This window comes from Brachyhypopomus gauderio, chromosome 2 (genome assembly GCF_052324685.1).
Source record: "Brachyhypopomus gauderio isolate BG-103 chromosome 2, BGAUD_0.2, whole genome shotgun sequence".
Classification (NCBI taxonomy): domain Eukaryota; kingdom Metazoa; phylum Chordata; class Actinopteri; order Gymnotiformes; family Hypopomidae; genus Brachyhypopomus; species Brachyhypopomus gauderio.
In genome coordinates this window covers 49829690-49846932 of record NC_135212.1, presented here as the reverse complement: position 1 = coordinate 49846932, position 17243 = coordinate 49829690, and the positions used below count along the sequence as shown (strand labels likewise).

Here is a 17243-nt window from a genome sequence, read left to right as displayed (position 1 = left end):
TAATTTCTGACCATCGTGTCTCCTGATATAAGTGCAGGACCCACAAGTCAGATACGCCTCCTTTTGTGCTGTGAAAGTATTTGCATCTTTGAAATCGCAATCGACACACAACCGTAATTGACGAGGTGGCCGAGAGGTTAAGGCGATGGACTGCTAATCCATTGTGCATAGCACGCGTGGGTTCGAATCCCACCTTCGTCGGTGTTGCTTTCTTTAATTTCTGACAATCGTGTCTCCTGATATAAGTGCAGGACCCACAAGTCAGATAAGCCTCCTTTTGTGCTGTGATAGTGTTTGCATCTTTGAAATCGCAATCGACACACAACTGTAATTGACGAGGTGGCCGAGAGGTTAAGGCGATGGACTGCTAATCCATTGTGCTTTGCACGCGTGGGTTCGAATCCCACCTTCGTCGGTGTTGCTTTTTTTAATTTCTGACAATCGTGTCTCCTGATGTAAGTGCAGGACCCACAAGTCAGACAAGCCTGCTTTTGTGTTGTGAAAGTGTTTGCATCTTTGAAATCGCAATCGACACACAACCATAATTGACGAGGTGGCCGAGAGGTTAAGGCGATGGACTGCTAATCCATTGTGCATAGCACGCGTGTGTTCAAATCCCACCTTCGTCGGTGTTGCTTTTTTTAATTTCTGACAATCGTGTCTCCTGGTGTAAGTGCAGGACCCACAAGTCAGATTCGGCTGCTTTTGTGCTGTGAAAGTGTTTGCATCTTTGAAATCGCAATCGACACAAAACCACAAGCGACGAGGTAGCCAAGAGGTTAAGGCGATGGACTGCTAATCCATTGTGCTTTGCACGCGTGGGTTTGAATACCACATTCGTCGGTGTTGTTTTCTTTAATTTCTGACAATCTTGTCTCCTGAAGTAAGTGCAGGACCCACAAGTCAGATAAGCCTCCTTTTGTGTTGTGAAAGTGTTTGCATCTTTGAAATCGCAATCGACTCACAACTGTAATTGACGAGGTGGCCGAGAGGTTAAGGCGATGGACTGCTAATCCATTGTGCATAGCACGCGTGGGTTCGAATCCCACCTTCGTCGGTGTTGCTTTCTTTAATTTCTGACAATCGTGTCTCCTGATATAAGTGCAGGACCCACAAGTCAGATAAGCCTCCTTTTGTGCTGTGATAGTTGTAAGTGCAGGACCAACAAGTCATATACGGCTGCTTTTGTGCTGTGAAAGTGTTTGCTTCTTTGAAATTGCTATCGACACACAACCACAAACGACGAGGTGGCCGAGAGGTTAAGGCGATGGACTGCTAATCCATTGTGCATAGCACGCGTGGGTTCGAATCCCACCTTCGTCGGTGTTGCTTTCTTTAATTTCTGACAATCGTGTCTCCTGATATAAGTGCAGGACCCACAAGTCAGATAAGCCTCCTTTTGTGCTGTGAAAGTGTTTGCATCTTTGAAATCGCAATCGACACACAACCACAAACGACGAGGTGGCCGAGAGGTTAAGGGGATGGACTGCTAATCCATTGTGCATAGCACGCGTGGGTTAGAATCCCACCTTCGTCGGTGTTGCTTTCTTTAATTTCTGACAATCGTGTCTCCTGTTGTAAGTGCAGGACCCACAAGTCAGATAAGCCTCCTTTTGTGCTGTGAAAGTGTTTGCATCTTTGAAATCGCAATCGACACACAACTGTAATTGACGAGGTGGCCGAGAGGTTAAGGCGATGGACTGCTAATCCATTGTGCATAGCACGCGTGGGTTCGAATCCCACCTTCGTCGGTGTTGCTTTCTTTAATTTCTGACAATCGTGTCTCCTGATATAAGTGCAGGACCCACAAGTCAGATAAGCCTTCTTTTGTGCTGTGAAAGTGTTTGCATCTTTGAAATCGCAATCGACACACAACCACAAACGACGAGGTGGCCAAGAGGTTAAGGGGATGGACTGCTAATCCATTGTGCATAGCACGCGTGGGTTCGAATCCCACCTTCGTCGGTGTTGCTTTCTTTAATTTCTGACAATCGTGTCTCCTGTTGTAAGTGCAGGACCAACAAGTCATATACGGCTGCTTTTGTGCTGTGAAAGTGTTTGCTTCTTTGAAATTGCTATCGACACACAACCACAAACGACGAGGTGGCCGAGAGGTTAAGGCGATGGACTGCTAATCCATTGTGCATAGCACGCGTGGGTTCGAATCCCACCTTCGTCGGTGTTGCTTTCTTTAATTTCTGACCATCGTGTCTCCTGATATAAGTGCAGGACCCACAAGTCAGATACGCCTCCTTTTGTGCTGTGAAAGTATTTGCATCTTTGAAATCGCAATCGACACACAACCGTAATTGACGAGGTGGCCGAGAGGTTAAGGCGATGGACTGCTAATCCATTGTGCATAGCACGCGTGGGTTCGAATCCCACCTTCGTCGGTGTTGCTTTCTTTAATTTCTGACAATCATGTCTCCTGGTGTAAGTGCAGTACCCACAAGTCAGATACGGCTGCTTTTGTGCTGTGAAAGTGTTTGCATCTTTGAAATTGCAATCGACACACAAGCACAAACGACAAGGTGGCGGATAGATTAAGGCGATGGACTGCTAATCCATTATGCATAGCACGTGTGTGTTCGAATCCCACCTCCGTCGGTGTTGCTTTCTTTAATTTCTGACAATCGTGTCTCCTGCTGTAACTACAGGACCCACAAGTCAGAAAAGCCTTCTTTTGTGCTGTGAAAGTGTTTGCTTCTTTGAAATTGCTATCGACACACAACCACAAACGACGAGGTGGCCGAGAGGTTAAGGCGATGGACTGCTAATCCATTGTGCATAGCACGCGTGGGTTCGAATCCCACCTTCGTCGGTGTTGCTTTCTTTAATTTCTGACCATCGTGTCTCCTGATATAAGTGCAGGACCCACAAGTCAGATACGCCTCCTTTTGTGCTGTGAAAGTATTTGCATCTTTGAAATCGCAATCGACACACAACCGTAATTGACGAGGTGGCCGAGAGGTTAAGGCGATGGACTGCTAATCCATTGTGCATAGCACGCGTGGGTTCGAATCCCACCTTCGTCGGTGTTGCTTTCTTTAATTTCTGACAATCGTGTCTCCTGATATAAGTGCAGGACCCACAAGTCAGATAAGCCTCCTTTTGTGCTGTGATAGTGTTTGCATCTTTGAAATCGCAATCGACACACAACTGTAATTGACGAGGTGGCCGAGAGGTTAAGGCGATGGACTGCTAATCCATTGTGCATAGCACGCGTGGGTTCGAATCCCACCTTCGTCGGTGTTGCTTTCTTTAATTTCTGACAATCGTGTCTCCTGATATAAGTGCAGGACCCACAAGTCAGATAAGCCTCCTTTTGTGCTGTGAAAGTGTTTGCATCTTTGAAATCGCAATCGACACACAACTGTAATTGACGAGGTGGCCGAGAGGTTAAGGCGATGGACTGCTAATCCATTGTGCATAGCACGCGTGGGTTCGAATCCCACCTTCGTCGGTGTTGCTTTCTTTAATTTCTGACAATGGTGTCTCCTGATATAAGTGCAGGACCCACAAGTCAGATAAGCCTTCTTTTGTGCTGTGAAAGTGTTTGCATCTTTGAAATCGCAATCGACACACAACCACAAACGACGAGGTGGCCAAGAGGTTAAGGGGATGGACTGCTAATCCATTGTGCATAGCACGCGTGGGTTCGAATCCCACCTTCGTCGGTGTTGCTTTCTTTAATTTCTGACAATCGTGTCTCCTGTTGTAAGTGCAGGACCAACAAGTCATATACGGCTGCTTTTGTGCTGTGAAAGTGTTTGCTTCTTTGAAATTGCTATCGACACACAACCACAAACGACGAGGTGGCCGAGAGGTTAAGGCGATGGACTGCTAATCCATTGTGCATAGCACGCGTGGGTTCGAATCCCACCTTCGTCGGTGTTGCTTTCTTTAATTTCTGACAATCGTGTCTCCTGATATAAGTGCAGGACCCACAAGTCAGATAAGCCTCCTTTTGTGCTGTGAAAGTGTTTGCATCTTTGAAATCGCAATCGACACACAACCACAAACGACGAGGTGGCCGAGAGGTTAAGAGGATGGACTGCTAATCCATTGTGCATAGCACGCATGGGTTAGAATCCCACCTTCGTCGGTGTTGCTTTCTTTAATTTCTGACAATCGTGTCTCCTGTTGTAAGTGCAGGACCCACAAGTCATATACGGCTGCTTTTGTGCTGTGAAAGTGTTTGCATCTTTGAAATCGCAATCGACACACAAGCACAAACGACAAGGTGGCCGATAGATTAAGGCGATGGACTGCTAATCCATTATGCATAGCACGTGTGTGTTCGAATCCCACCTTCGTCGGTGTTGCTTTCTTTAATTTCTGACAATCGTGTCTCCTGCTGTAACTACAGGACCCACAAGTCAGAAAAGCCTTCTTTTGTGCTGTGAAAGTGTTTGCTTCTTTGAAATTGCTATCGACACACAACCACAAACGACGAGGTGGCCGAGAGGTTAAGGCGATGGACTGCTAATCCATTGTGCATAGCACGCGTGGGTTAGAATCCCACCTTCGTCGGTGTTGCTTTCTTTAATTTCTGACCATCGTGTCTCCTGATATAAGTGCAGGACCCACAAGTCAGATACGCCTCCTTTTGTGCTGTGAAAGTATTTGCATCTTTGAAATCGCAATCGACACACAACCGTAATTGACGAGGTGGCCGAGAGGTTAAGGCGATGGACTGCTAATCATTTGTGCATAGCACGCGTGGGTTCGAATCCCACCTTCGTCGGTGTTGCTTTCTTTAATTTCTGACAATCATGTCTCCTGGTGTAAGTGCAGTACCCACAAGTCAGATACGGCTGCTTTTGTGCTGTGAAAGTGTTTGCATCTTTGAAATTGCAATCGACACACAAGCACAAACGACAAGGTGGCGGATAGATTAAGGCGATGGACTGCTAATCCATTATGCATAGCACGTGTGTGTTCGAATCCCACCTCCGTCGGTGTTGCTTTCTTTAATTTCTGACAATCGTGTCTCCTGCTGTAACTACAGGACCCACAAGTCAGAAAAGCCTTCTTTTGTGCTGTGAAAGTGTTTGCTTCTTTGAAATTGCTATCGACACACAACCACAAACGACGAGGTGGCCGAGAGGTTAAGGCGATGGACTGCTAATCCATTGTGCATAGCACGCGTGGGTTCGAATCCCACCTTCGTCGGTGTTGCTTTCTTTAATTTCTGACCATCGTGTCTCCTGATATAAGTGCAGGACCCACAAGTCAGATACGCCTCCTTTTGTGCTGTGAAAGTATTTGCATCTTTGAAATCGCAATCGACACACAACCGTAATTGACGAGGTGGCCGAGAGGTTAAGGCGATGGACTGCTAATCCATTGTGCATAGCACGTGTGGGTTCGAATCCCACCTTCGTCGGTGTTGCTTTCTTTAATTTCTGACAATCGTGTCTCCTGGTGTAAGTGGAGGAGCCACAAGTCAGATAAGCCTTTTGTGCTGTGAAAGTGTTTGCATCTTTGAAATCGCAATCGACACACAACCACAAACGACGAGGTGGCCTAGAGGTAAAGGTGATGGACTGCTAATCAATTTTGCATAGCACGCGTGGGTTCGAATCCCACCTTCGTCGGTGTTGCTTTTTTAAATTTCTGACAATCGTGTCTCCTGATGTAAGTGCAGGACCCACAAGTCAAAAAAGCCTTCTTTTTTGCTGTGAAAGTGTTTGCTTCTTTGAAATTGCTATCGACACACAACCACAAACGACGAGGTGGCCTAGAGGTTAAGGTGATGGACTGCTTATCCATTTTGCATAGCTCGCGTGGGTTCGAATCCCACCTTCGTCGGTGTTGCTTTTTTAAATTTCTGACAATCGTGTCTCCTGTTGTAAGTGCAGGACCCACAAGTCATATACGGCTGCTTTTGTGCTGTGAAAGTGTTTGCTTCTTTGAAATTGCTATCGACACACAACCACAAACGACGAGGTGGCCGAGAGGTTAAGGCGATGGACTGCTAATCCATTGTGCATAGCACGCGTGGGTTCGAATCCTACCTTCGTCGGTGTTGCTTTCTTTAATTTCTGACAATCGTGTCTCCTGATATAAGTGCAGGACCCACAAGTCAGATAAGCCTCCTTTTGTGCTGTGAAAGTGTTTGCATCTTTGAAATCGCAATCGACACACAACCACAAACGACGAGGTGGCCGAGAGGTTAAGGGGATGGACTGCTAATCCATTGTGCATAGCACGCGTGGGTTCGAATCCCACCTTCGTCGGTGTTGCTTTCTTTAATTTCTGACAATCGTGTCTCCTGTTGTAAGTGCAGGACCCACAAGTCATATACGGCTGCTTTTGTGCTGTGAAAGTGTTTGCATCTTTGAAATCGCAATCGACACACAACCACAAACGACAAGGTGGCCGATAGATTAAGGCGATGGACTGCTAATCCATTATGCATAGCACGTGTGTGTTCGAATCCCACCTTCGTCGGTGTTGCTTTCTTTAATTTCTGACAATCGTGTCTCCTGCTGTAACTACAGGACCCACAAGTCAGAAAAGCCTTCTTTTGTGCTGTGAAAGTGTTTGCTTCTTTGAAATTGCTATCGACACACAACCGCACACGACGAGGTGGCCGAGAGGTTAAGGCGATGGACTGCTAATCCATTGTGCATAGCACGCGTGGGTTCGAATCCCACCTTCGTCGATGTTGCTTTCTTTAATTTCTGACAATCGTGTCTCCTGGTGTAAGTGCAGGACCCACAAGTCAGATAAGCCTTCTTTTGTGCTGTGAAAGTGTTTGCATCTTTGAAATCGCAATCGACACACAACCACAAACGACAAGGTGGCCGAGAGGGTAAGGCGATGGACTGCTAATCCATTATGCATAGCACTTGTGGGTTCGAATCCCACCTTTGTCGGTGTTGCTTTCTTTAATTTCTGACAATCGTGTCTCCTGCTGTAACTACAGGACCCACAAGTCAGAAAGGCCTTCTTTTGTGCTGTGAAAGTGCTTGCTTCTTTGAAATTGCTATCGACACACAACCACAAACGACGAGGTGGCCGAGAGGTTAAGGCGATGGACTGCTAATCCATTGTGCTTTGCACGCGTGGGTTCGAATCCCACCTTCGTCGGTGTTGCTTTTTTTAATTTCTGACAATCGTGTCTCCTGATGTAAGTGCAGGACCCACAAGTCAGACAAGCCTGCTTTTGTGCTGTGAAAGTGTTTGCATCTTTGAAATCACAATCGACACACAACCACAATTGACGAGGTGGCCGAGAGGTTAAGGCGATGGACTGCTAATCCATTGTGCTTTGCACGCGTGGGTTCGAATCCCACCTTCGTTGGTGTTGCTTTTTTTAATTTCTGACAATCGTGTCTCCTGATGTAAGTGCAGGACCCACAAGTCAGACAAGCCTGCTTTTGTGTTGTGAAAGTGTTTGCATCTTTGAAATCGCAATCGACACACAACCATAATTGACGAGGTGGCCGAGAGGTTAAGGCGATGGACTGCTAATCCATTGTGCATAGCACGCGTGTGTTCGAATCCCACCTTCGTCGGTGTTGCTTTTTTTAATTTCTGACAATCGTGTCTCCTGGTGTAAGTGCAGGACCCACAAGTCAGATTCGGCTGCTTTTGTGCTGTGAAAGTGTTTGCATCTTTGAAATCGCAATCGACACAAAACCACAAGCGACGAGGTAGCCAAGAGGTTAAGGCGATGGACTGCTAATCCATTGTGCTTTGCACGCGTGGGTTTGAATACCACATTCGTCGGTGTTGTTTTCTTTAATTTCTGACAATCTTGTCTCCTGAAGTAAGTGCAGGACCCACAAGTCAGATAAGCCTCCTTTTGTGCTGTGAAAGTGTTTGCATCTTTGAAATCGCAATCGACTCACAACTGTAATTGACGAGGTGGCCGAGAGGTTAAGGCGATGGACTGCTAATCCATTGTGCATAGCACGCGTGGGTTCGAATCCCACCTTCGTCGGTGTTGCTTTCTTTAATTTCTGACAATCGTGTCTCCTGATATAAGTGCAGGACCCACAAGTCAGATAAGCCTCCTTTTGTGCTGTGATAGTGTTTGCATCTTTGAAATCGCAATCGACACACAACTGTAATTGACGAGGTGGCCGAGAGGTTAAGGCGATGGACTGCTAATCCATTGTGCATAGCACGCGTGGGTTCGAATCCCACCTTCGTCGGTGTTGCTTTCTTTAATTTCTGACAATCGTGTCTCCTGATATAAGTGCAGGACCCACAAGTCAGATAAGCCTCCTTTTGTGCTGTGAAAGTGTTTGCATCTTTGAAATCGCAATCGACACACAACTGTAATTGACGAGGTGGCCGAGAGGTTAAGGCGATGGACTGCTAATACATTGTGCATAGCACGCGTGGGTTCGAATCCCACCTTCGTCGGTGTTGCTTTCTTTAATTTCTGACAATCGTGTCTCCTGATATAAGTGCAGGACCCACAAGTCAGATAAGCCTCCTTTTGTGCTGTGAAAGTGTTTGCATCTTTGAAATCGCAATCGACACACAACCACAAACGACGAGGTGGCCAAGAGGTTAAGGGGATGGACTGCTAATCCATTGTGCATAGCACGCGTGGGTTCGAATCCCACCTTCGTCGGTGTTGCTTTCTTTAATTTCTGACAATCGTGTCTCCTGCTGTAACTACAGGACCCACAAGTCAGAAAAGCCTTCTTTTGTGCTGTGAAAGTGTTTGCTTCTTTGAAATTGCTATCGACACACAACCACACACGACGAGGTGGCCGAGAGGTTAAGGCGATGGACTGCTAATCCATTGTGCATAGCACGCGTGGGTTCAAATCCCACCTTCGTCGGTGTTGCTTTCTTTAATTTCTGACAATCGTGTCTCCTGGTGTAAGTGCAGGACCCACAAGTCAGATAAGCCTTCTTTTGTGCTGTGAAAGTGTTTGCATCTTTGAAATCGCAATCGACACACAACCACAAACGACAAGGTGGCCGAGAGGGTAAGGCGATGGACTGCTAATCCATTATGCATAGCACTTGTGGGTTCGAATCCCACCTTCGTCGGTGTTGCTATCTTTAATTTCTGACAATCGTGTCTCCTGCTGTAACTACAGGACCCACAAGTCAGAAAGGCCTTCTTTTGTGCTGTGAAAGTGCTTGCTTCTTTGAAATTGCTATCGACACACAACCACAAACGACGAGGTGGCCGAGACGTTAAGGCGATGGACTGCTAATCCATTGTGCTTTGCACGCGTGGGTTCGAATCCCACCTTTGTCGGTGTTGCTTTTTTTAATTTCTGACAATCGTGTCTCCTGATGTAAGTGCAGGACCCACAAGTCAGACAAGCCTGCTTTTGTGTTGTGAAAGTGTTTGCATCTTTGAAATCGCAATCGACACACAACCATAATTGACGAGGTGGCCGAGAGGTTAAGGCGATGGACTGCTAATCCATTGTGCATAGCACGCGTGTGTTCGAATCCCACCTTCGTCGGTGTTGCTTTTTTTAATTTCTGACAATCGTGTCTCCTGGTGTAAGTGCAGGACCCACAAGTCAGATTCGGCTGCTTTTGTGCTGTGAAAGTGTTTGCATCTTTGAAATCGCAATCGACACAAAACCACAAGCGACGAGGTAGCCAAGAGGTTAAGGCGATGGACTGCTAATCCATTGTGCTTTGCACGCGTGGGTTTGAATACCACATTCGTCGGTGTTGTTTTCTTTAATTTCTGACAATCTTGTCTCCTGAAGTAAGTGCAGGACCCACAAGTCAGATAAGCCTCCTTTTGTGCTGTGAAAGTGTTTGCATCTTTGAAATCGCAATCGACTCACAACTGTAATTGACGAGGTGGCCGAGAGGTTAAGGCGATGGACTGCTAATCCATTGTGCATAGCACGCGTGGGTTCGAATCCCACCTTCGTCGGTGTTGCTTTCTTTAATTTCTGACAATCGTGTCTCCTGTTGTAAGTGCAGGACCCACAAGTCAGATAAGCCTCCTTTTGTGCTGTGAAAGTGTTTGCATCTTTGAAATCGCAATCGACACACAACTGTAATTGACGAGGTGGCCGAGAGGTTAAGGCGATGCACTGCTAATCCATTGTGCATAGCACGCGTGGGTTCGAATCCCACCTTCGTCGGTGTTGCTTTCTTTAATTTCTGACAATCGTGTCTCCTGATATAAGTGCAGGACCCACAAGTCAGATAAGCCTTCTTTTGTGCTGTGAAAGTGTTTGCATCTTTGAAATCGCAATCGACACACAACCACAAACAACGAGGTGGCCAAGAGGTTAAGGGGATGGACTGCTAATCCATTGTGCATAGCACGCGTGGGTTCGAATCCCACCTTCGTCGGTGTTGCTTTCTTTAATTTCTGACAATCGTGTCTCCTGTTGTAAGTGCAGGACCAACAAGTCATATACGGCTGCTTTTGTGCTGTGAAAGTGTTTGCTTCTTTGAAATTGCTATCGACACACAACCACAAACGACGAGGTGGCCGAGAGGTTAAGGCGATGGACTGCTAATCCATTGTGCATAGCACGCGTGGGTTCGAATCCCACCTTCGTCGGTGTTGCTTTCTTTAATTTCTGACCATCGTGTCTCCTGATATAAGTGCAGGACCCACAAGTCAGATACGCCTCCTTTTGTGCTGTGAAAGTATTTGCATCTTTGAAATCGCAATCGACACACAACCGTAATTGACGAGGTGGCCGAGAGGTTAAGGCGATGGACTGCTAATCCATTGTGCATAGCACGCGTGGGTTCGAATCCCACCTTCGTCGGTGTTGCTTTCTTTAATTTCTGACAATCATGTCTCCTGGTGTAAGTGCAGTACCCACAAGTCAGATACGGCTGCTTTTGTGCTGTGAAAGTGTTTGCATCTTTGAAATTGCAATCGACACACAAGCACAAACGACAAGGTGGCGGATAGATTAAGGCGATGGACTGCTAATCCATTATGCATAGCACGTGTGTGTTCGAATCCCACCTCCGTCGGTGTTGCTTTCTTTAATTTCTGACAATCGTGTCTCCTGCTGTAACTACAGGACCCACAAGTCAGAAAAGCCTTCTTTTGTGCTGTGAAAGTGTTTGCTTCTTTGAAATTGCTATCGACACACAACCACAAACGACGAGGTGGCCGAGAGGTTAAGGCGATGGACTGCTAATCCATTGTGCATAGCACGCGTGGGTTCGAATCCCACCTTCGTCGGTGTTGCTTTCTTTAATTTCTGACCATCGTGTCTCCTGATATAAGTGCAGGACCCACAAGTCAGATACGCCTCCTTTTGTGCTGTGAAAGTATTTGCATCTTTGAAATCGCAATCGACACACAACCGTAATTGACGAGGTGGCCGAGAGGTTAAGGCGATGGACTGCTAATCCATTGTGCATAGCACGCGTGGGTTCGAATCCCACCTTCGTCGGTGTTGCTTTCTTTAATTTCTGACAATCGTGTCTCCTGATATAAGTGCAGGACCCACAAGTCAGATAAGCCTCCTTTTGTGCTGTGATAGTGTTTGCATCTTTGAAATCGCAATCGACACACAACTGTAATTGACGAGGTGGCCGAGAGGTTAAGGCGATGGACTGCTAATCCATTGTGCATAGCACGCGTGGGTTCGAATCCCACCTTCGTCGGTGTTGCTTTCTTTAATTTCTGACAATCGTGTCTCCTGATATAAGTGCAGGACCCACAAGTCAGATAAGCCTCCTTTTGTGCTGTGAAAGTGTTTGCATCTTTGAAATCGCAATCGACACACAACTGTAATTGACGAGGTGGCCGAGAGGTTAAGGCGATGGACTGCTAATCCATTGTGCATAGCACGCGTGGGTTCGAATCCCACCTTCGTCGGTGTTGCTTTCTTTAATTTCTGACAATCGTGTCTCCTGATATAAGTGCAGGACCCACAAGTCAGATAAGCCTTCTTTTGTGCTGTGAAAGTGTTTGCATCTTTGAAATCGCAATCGACACACAACCACAAACGACGAGGTAGCCAAGAGGTTAAGGCGATGGACTGCTAATCCATTGTGCTTTGCACGCGTGGGTTTGAATACCACATTCGTCGGTGTTGTTTTCTTTAATTTCTGACAATCTTGTCTCCTGAAGTAAGTGCAGGACCCACAAGTCAGATAAGCCTCCTTTTGTGTTGTGAAAGTGTTTGCATCTTTGAAATCGCAATCGACTCACAACTGTAATTGACGAGGTGGCCGAGAGGTTAAGGCGATGGACTGCTAATCCATTGTGCATAGCACGCGTGGGTTCGAATCCCACCTTCGTCGGTGTTGCTTTCTTTAATTTCTGACAATCGTGTCTCCTGATATAAGTGCAGGACCCACAAGTCAGATAAGCCTCCTTTTGTGCTGTGATAGTTGTAAGTGCAGGACCAACAAGTCATATACGGCTGCTTTTGTGCTGTGAAAGTGTTTGCTTCTTTGAAATTGCTATCGACACACAACCACAAACGACGAGGTGGCCGAGAGGTTAAGGCGATGGACTGCTAATCCATTGTGCATAGCACGCGTGGGTTCGAATCCCACCTTCGTCGGTGTTGCTTTCTTTAATTTCTGACAATCGTGTCTCCTGTTGTAAGTGCAGGACCAACAAGTCATATACGGCTGCTTTTGTGCTGTGAAAGTGTTTGCTTCTTTGAAATCGCAATCGACACACAACCACAAACGACGAGGTGGCCGAGAGGTTAAGGGGATGGACTGCTAATCCATTGTGCATAGCACGCGTGGGTTAGAATCCCACCTTCGTCGGTGTTGCTTTCTTTAATTTCTGACAATCGTGTCTCCTGTTGTAAGTGCAGGACCCACAAGTCAGATAAGCCTCCTTTTGTGCTGTGAAAGTGTTTGCATCTTTGAAATCGCAATCGACACACAACTGTAATTGACGAGGTGGCCGAGAGGTTAAGGCGATGGACTGCTAATCCATTGTGCATAGCACGCGTGGGTTCGAATCCCACCTTCGTCGGTGTTGCTTTCTTTAATTTCTGACAATCGTGTCTCCTGATATAAGTGCAGGACCCACAAGTCAGATAAGCCTTCTTTTGTGCTGTGAAAGTGTTTGCATCTTTGAAATCGCAATCGACACACAACCACAAACGACGAGGTGGCCAAGAGGTTAAGGGGATGGACTGCTAATCCATTGTGCATAGCACGCGTGGGTTCGAATCCCACCTTCGTCGGTGTTGCTTTCTTTAATTTCTGACAATCGTGTCTCCTGTTGTAAGTGCAGGACCAACAAGTCATATACGGCTGCTTTTGTGCTGTGAAAGTGTTTGCTTCTTTGAAATTGCTATCGACACACAACCACAAACGACGAGGTGGCCGAGAGGTTAAGGCGATGGACTGCTAATCCATTGTGCATAGCACGCGTGGGTTCGAATCCCACCTTCGTCGGTGTTGCTTTCTTTAATTTCTGACCATCGTGTCTCCTGATATAAGTGCAGGACCCACAAGTCAGATAAGCCTCCTTTTGTGCTGTGAAAGTGTTTGCATCTTTGAAATCGCAATCGACACACAACCACAAACGACGAGGTGGCCAAGAGGTTAAGGGGATGGACTGCTAATCCATTGTGCATAGCACGCGTGGGTTCGAATCCCACCTTCGTCTGTGTTGCTTTCTTTAATTTCTGACAATCGTGTCTCCTGTTGTAAGTGCAGGACCAACAAGTCATATACGGCTGCTTTTGTGCTGTGAAAGTGTTTGCTTCTTTGAAATTGCTATCGACACACAACCACAAACGACGAGGTGGCCGAGAGGTTAAGGCAATGGACTGCTAATCCATTGTGCATAGCACGCGTGGGTTCGAATCCCACCTTCGTCGGTGTTGCTTTCTTTAATTTCTGACAATCGTGTCTCCTGATATAAGTGCAGGACCCACAAGTCAGATAAGCCTCCTTTTGTGCTGTGAAAGTATTTGCATCTTTGAAATCGCAATCGACACACAACCGTAATTGACGAGGTGGGCGTGAGGTTAAGGCGATGGACTGCTAATCCATTGTGCATAGCACGCGTGGGTTCGAATCCCACCTTCGTCGGTGTTGCTTTCTTTAATTTCTGACAATCGTGTCTCCTGCTGTAACTACAGGACCCACAAGTCAGAAAGGCCTTCTTTTGTGCTGTGAAAGTGCTTGCTTCTTTGAAATTGCTATCGACACACAACCACAAACGATGAGGTGGCCGAGAGGTTAAGGTGATGGACTGCTAATCCATTGTGCTTTGCACGCGTGGGTTCGAATCCCACCTTCGTCGGTGTTGCTTTTTTTAATTTCTGACAATCGTGTCTCCTGATGTAAGTGCAGGACCCACAAGTCAGACAAGCCTGCTTTTGTGCTGTGAAAGTGTTTGCATCTTTGAAATCACAATCGACACACAACCATAATTGACGAGGTGGCCGAGAGGTTAAGGCGATGGACTGCTAATCCATTGTGCTTTGCATGCGTGGGTTCGAATCCCACCTTCGTCGGTGTTGCTTTTTTTAATTTCTGACAATCGTGTCTCCTGATGTAACTACAGGACCCACAAGTCAGAAAGGCCTTCTTTTGTGCTGTGAAAGTGCTTGCTTCTTTGAAATTGCTATCGACACACAACCACAAACGATGAGGTGGCCGAGAGGTTAAGGTGATGGACTGCTAATCCATTGTGCTTTGCACGCGTGGGTTCGAATCCCACCTTCGTCGGTGTTGCTTTCTTTAATTTCTGACAATCGTGTCTCCTGGTGTAAGTGCAGTACCCACAAGTCAGATACGGCTGCTTTTGTGCTGTGAAAGTGTTTGCATCTTTGAAATCGCAATCGACACAAAACCACAAGCGACGAGGTAGCCAAGAGGTTAAGGCGATGGACTGCTAATCCATTGTGCTTTGCACGCGTGGGTTTGTATACCACATTCGTCGGTGTTGTTTTCTTTAATTTCTGACAATCGTGTCTCCTGAAGTAAGTGCAGGACCCACAAGTCAGATAAGCCTCCTTTTGTGCTGTGAAAGTGTTTGCATCTTTGAAATCGCAATCGACACACAACTGTAATTGACGAGGTGGCCGAGAGGTTAAGGCGATGGACTGCTAATCCATTGTGCATAGCACGCGTGGGTTCGAATCCCACCTTCGTCGGTGTTGCTTTCTTTAATTTCTGACAATCATGTCTCCTGGTGTAAGTGCAGTACCCACAAGTCAGATACGGCTGCTTTTGTGCTGTGAAAGTGTTTGCATCTTTGAAATCGCAATCGACACACAAGCACAAACGACAAGGTGGCGGATAGATTAAGGCGATGGACTGCTAATCCATTATGCATAGCACGTGTGTGTTCGAATCCCACCTCCGTCGGTGTTGCTTTCTTTAATTTCTGACAATCGTGTCTCCTGCTGTAACTACAGGACCCACAAGTCAGAAAAGCCTTCTTTTGTGCTGTGAAAGTGTTTGCTTCTTTGAAATTGCTATCGACACACAACCACAAACGATGAGGTGGCCGAGAGGTTAAGGTGATGGACTGCTAATCCATTGTGCTTTGCACGCGTGGGTTCGAATCCCACCTTCGTCGGTGTTGCTTTCTTTAATTTCTGACAATCGTGTCTCCTGCTGTAACTACAGGACCCACAAGTCAGAAAAGCCTTCTTTTGTGCTGTGAAAGTGTTTGCTTCTTTGAAATTGCTATCGACACACAACCACAAACGACGAGGTGGCCTAGAGGTTAAGGCGATGGACTGCTAATCCATTGTGCATAGCATGCGTGGGTTCGAATCCCACCTTCGTCGGTGTTGCTTTCTTTAATTTCTGACCATCGTGTCTCCTGATATAAGTGCAGGACCCACAAGTCAGACACGCCTCCTTTTGTGCTGTGAAAGTATTTGCATCTTTGAAATCGCAATCGACACACAACCGTAATTGACGAGGTGGCCGAGAGGTTAAGGCGATGGACTGCTAATCCATTGTGCATAGCACGCGTGGGTTAGAATCCCACCTTCGTCGGTGTTGCTTTCTTTAATTTCTGACAATCGTGTCTCCTGGTGTAAGTGCAGGACCCACAAGTCAGATAAGCCTTCTTTTGTGCTGTGAAAGTGTTTGCATCTTTGAAATCGCAATCGACAAACAACCACAAACGACGAGGTGGCCTAGAGGTTAAGGTGATGGACTGCTAACCAATTTTGCATAGCACGCGTGGGTTCGAATCCCACCTTCGTCGGTGTTGCTTTTTTAAATTTCTGACAATCGTGTCTCCTGATGTAAGTGCAGGACCCACAAGTCAAAAAAGCCTTCTTTTGTGCTGTGAAAGTGTTTGCTTCTTTGAAATTGCTATCGACACACAACCACAAACGACGAGGTGGCCTAGAGGTTAAGGTGATGGACTGCTTATCCATTTTGCATAGCTCGCGTGGGTTCGAATCCCACCTTCGTCGGTGTTGCTTTTTTAAATTTCTGACAATCGTGTCTCCTGATGTAAGTGCAGGACCCACAAGTCAGACAAGCCTCCTTTTGTGCTGTGAAAGTGTTTGCATCTTTGAAATCGCAATCGACACACAACCGTGATTGACGAGGTGGCCGAGAGGTTAAGGAGATGGACTGCTAATCCATTATGCATAGCAAGCGTGGGTTCGAATCCCACCTTCGTCGGTGTTGCTTTCTTTAATTTCTGACAATCGTGTCTCCTGGTGTAAGTGCAGTACCCACAAGTCAGATACGGCTGCTTTTGTGCTGTGAAAGTGTTTGCATCTTTGAAATCGCAATCGACACAAAACCACAAGCGACGAGGTAGCCAAGAGGTTAAGGCGATGGACTGCTAATCCATTGTGCTTTGCACGCGTGGGTTTGTATACCACATTCGTCGGTGTTGTTTTCTTTAATTTCTGACAATCGTGTCTCCTGAAGTAAGTGCAGGACCCACAAGTCAGATAAGCCTCCTTTTGTGCTGTGAAAGTGTTTGCATCTTTGAAATCGCAATCGACACACAACTGTAATTGACGAGGTGGCCGAGAGGTTAAGGCGATGGACTGCTAATCCATTGTGCATAGCACGCGTGGGTTCGAATCCCACCTTCGTCGGTGTTGCTTTCTTTAATTTCTGACAATCATGTCTCCTGGTGTAAGTGCAGTACCCACAAGTCAGATACGGCTGCTTTTGTGCTGTGAAAGTGTTTGCATCTTTGAAATCGCAATCGACACACAAGCACAAACGACAAGGTGGCGGATAGATTAAGGCGATGGACTGCTAATCCATTATGCATAGCACGTGTGTGTTCGAATCCCACCTCCGTCGGTGTTGCTTTCTTTAATTTCTGACAATCGTGTCTC

The 17243-nt window shown here is 46.6% G+C and overlaps 2 non-coding genes across 2 annotated transcripts; both read left to right on the top strand.

Annotated features, from left to right (window-relative positions):
• The first annotated feature begins 333 nt into the window (after nucleotides 1-333).
• Nucleotides 334-415, top strand: trnas-gcu (transfer RNA serine (anticodon GCU)). Its single transcript has one exon. It is a non-coding gene; the product is annotated as a tRNA-Ser (tRNA).
• A 6601-nt stretch (nucleotides 416-7016) lies between these two features.
• Nucleotides 7017-7098, top strand: trnas-gcu (transfer RNA serine (anticodon GCU)). Its single transcript has one exon. It is a non-coding gene; the product is annotated as a tRNA-Ser (tRNA).
• Nucleotides 7099-17243: the final 10145 nt, after the last annotated feature.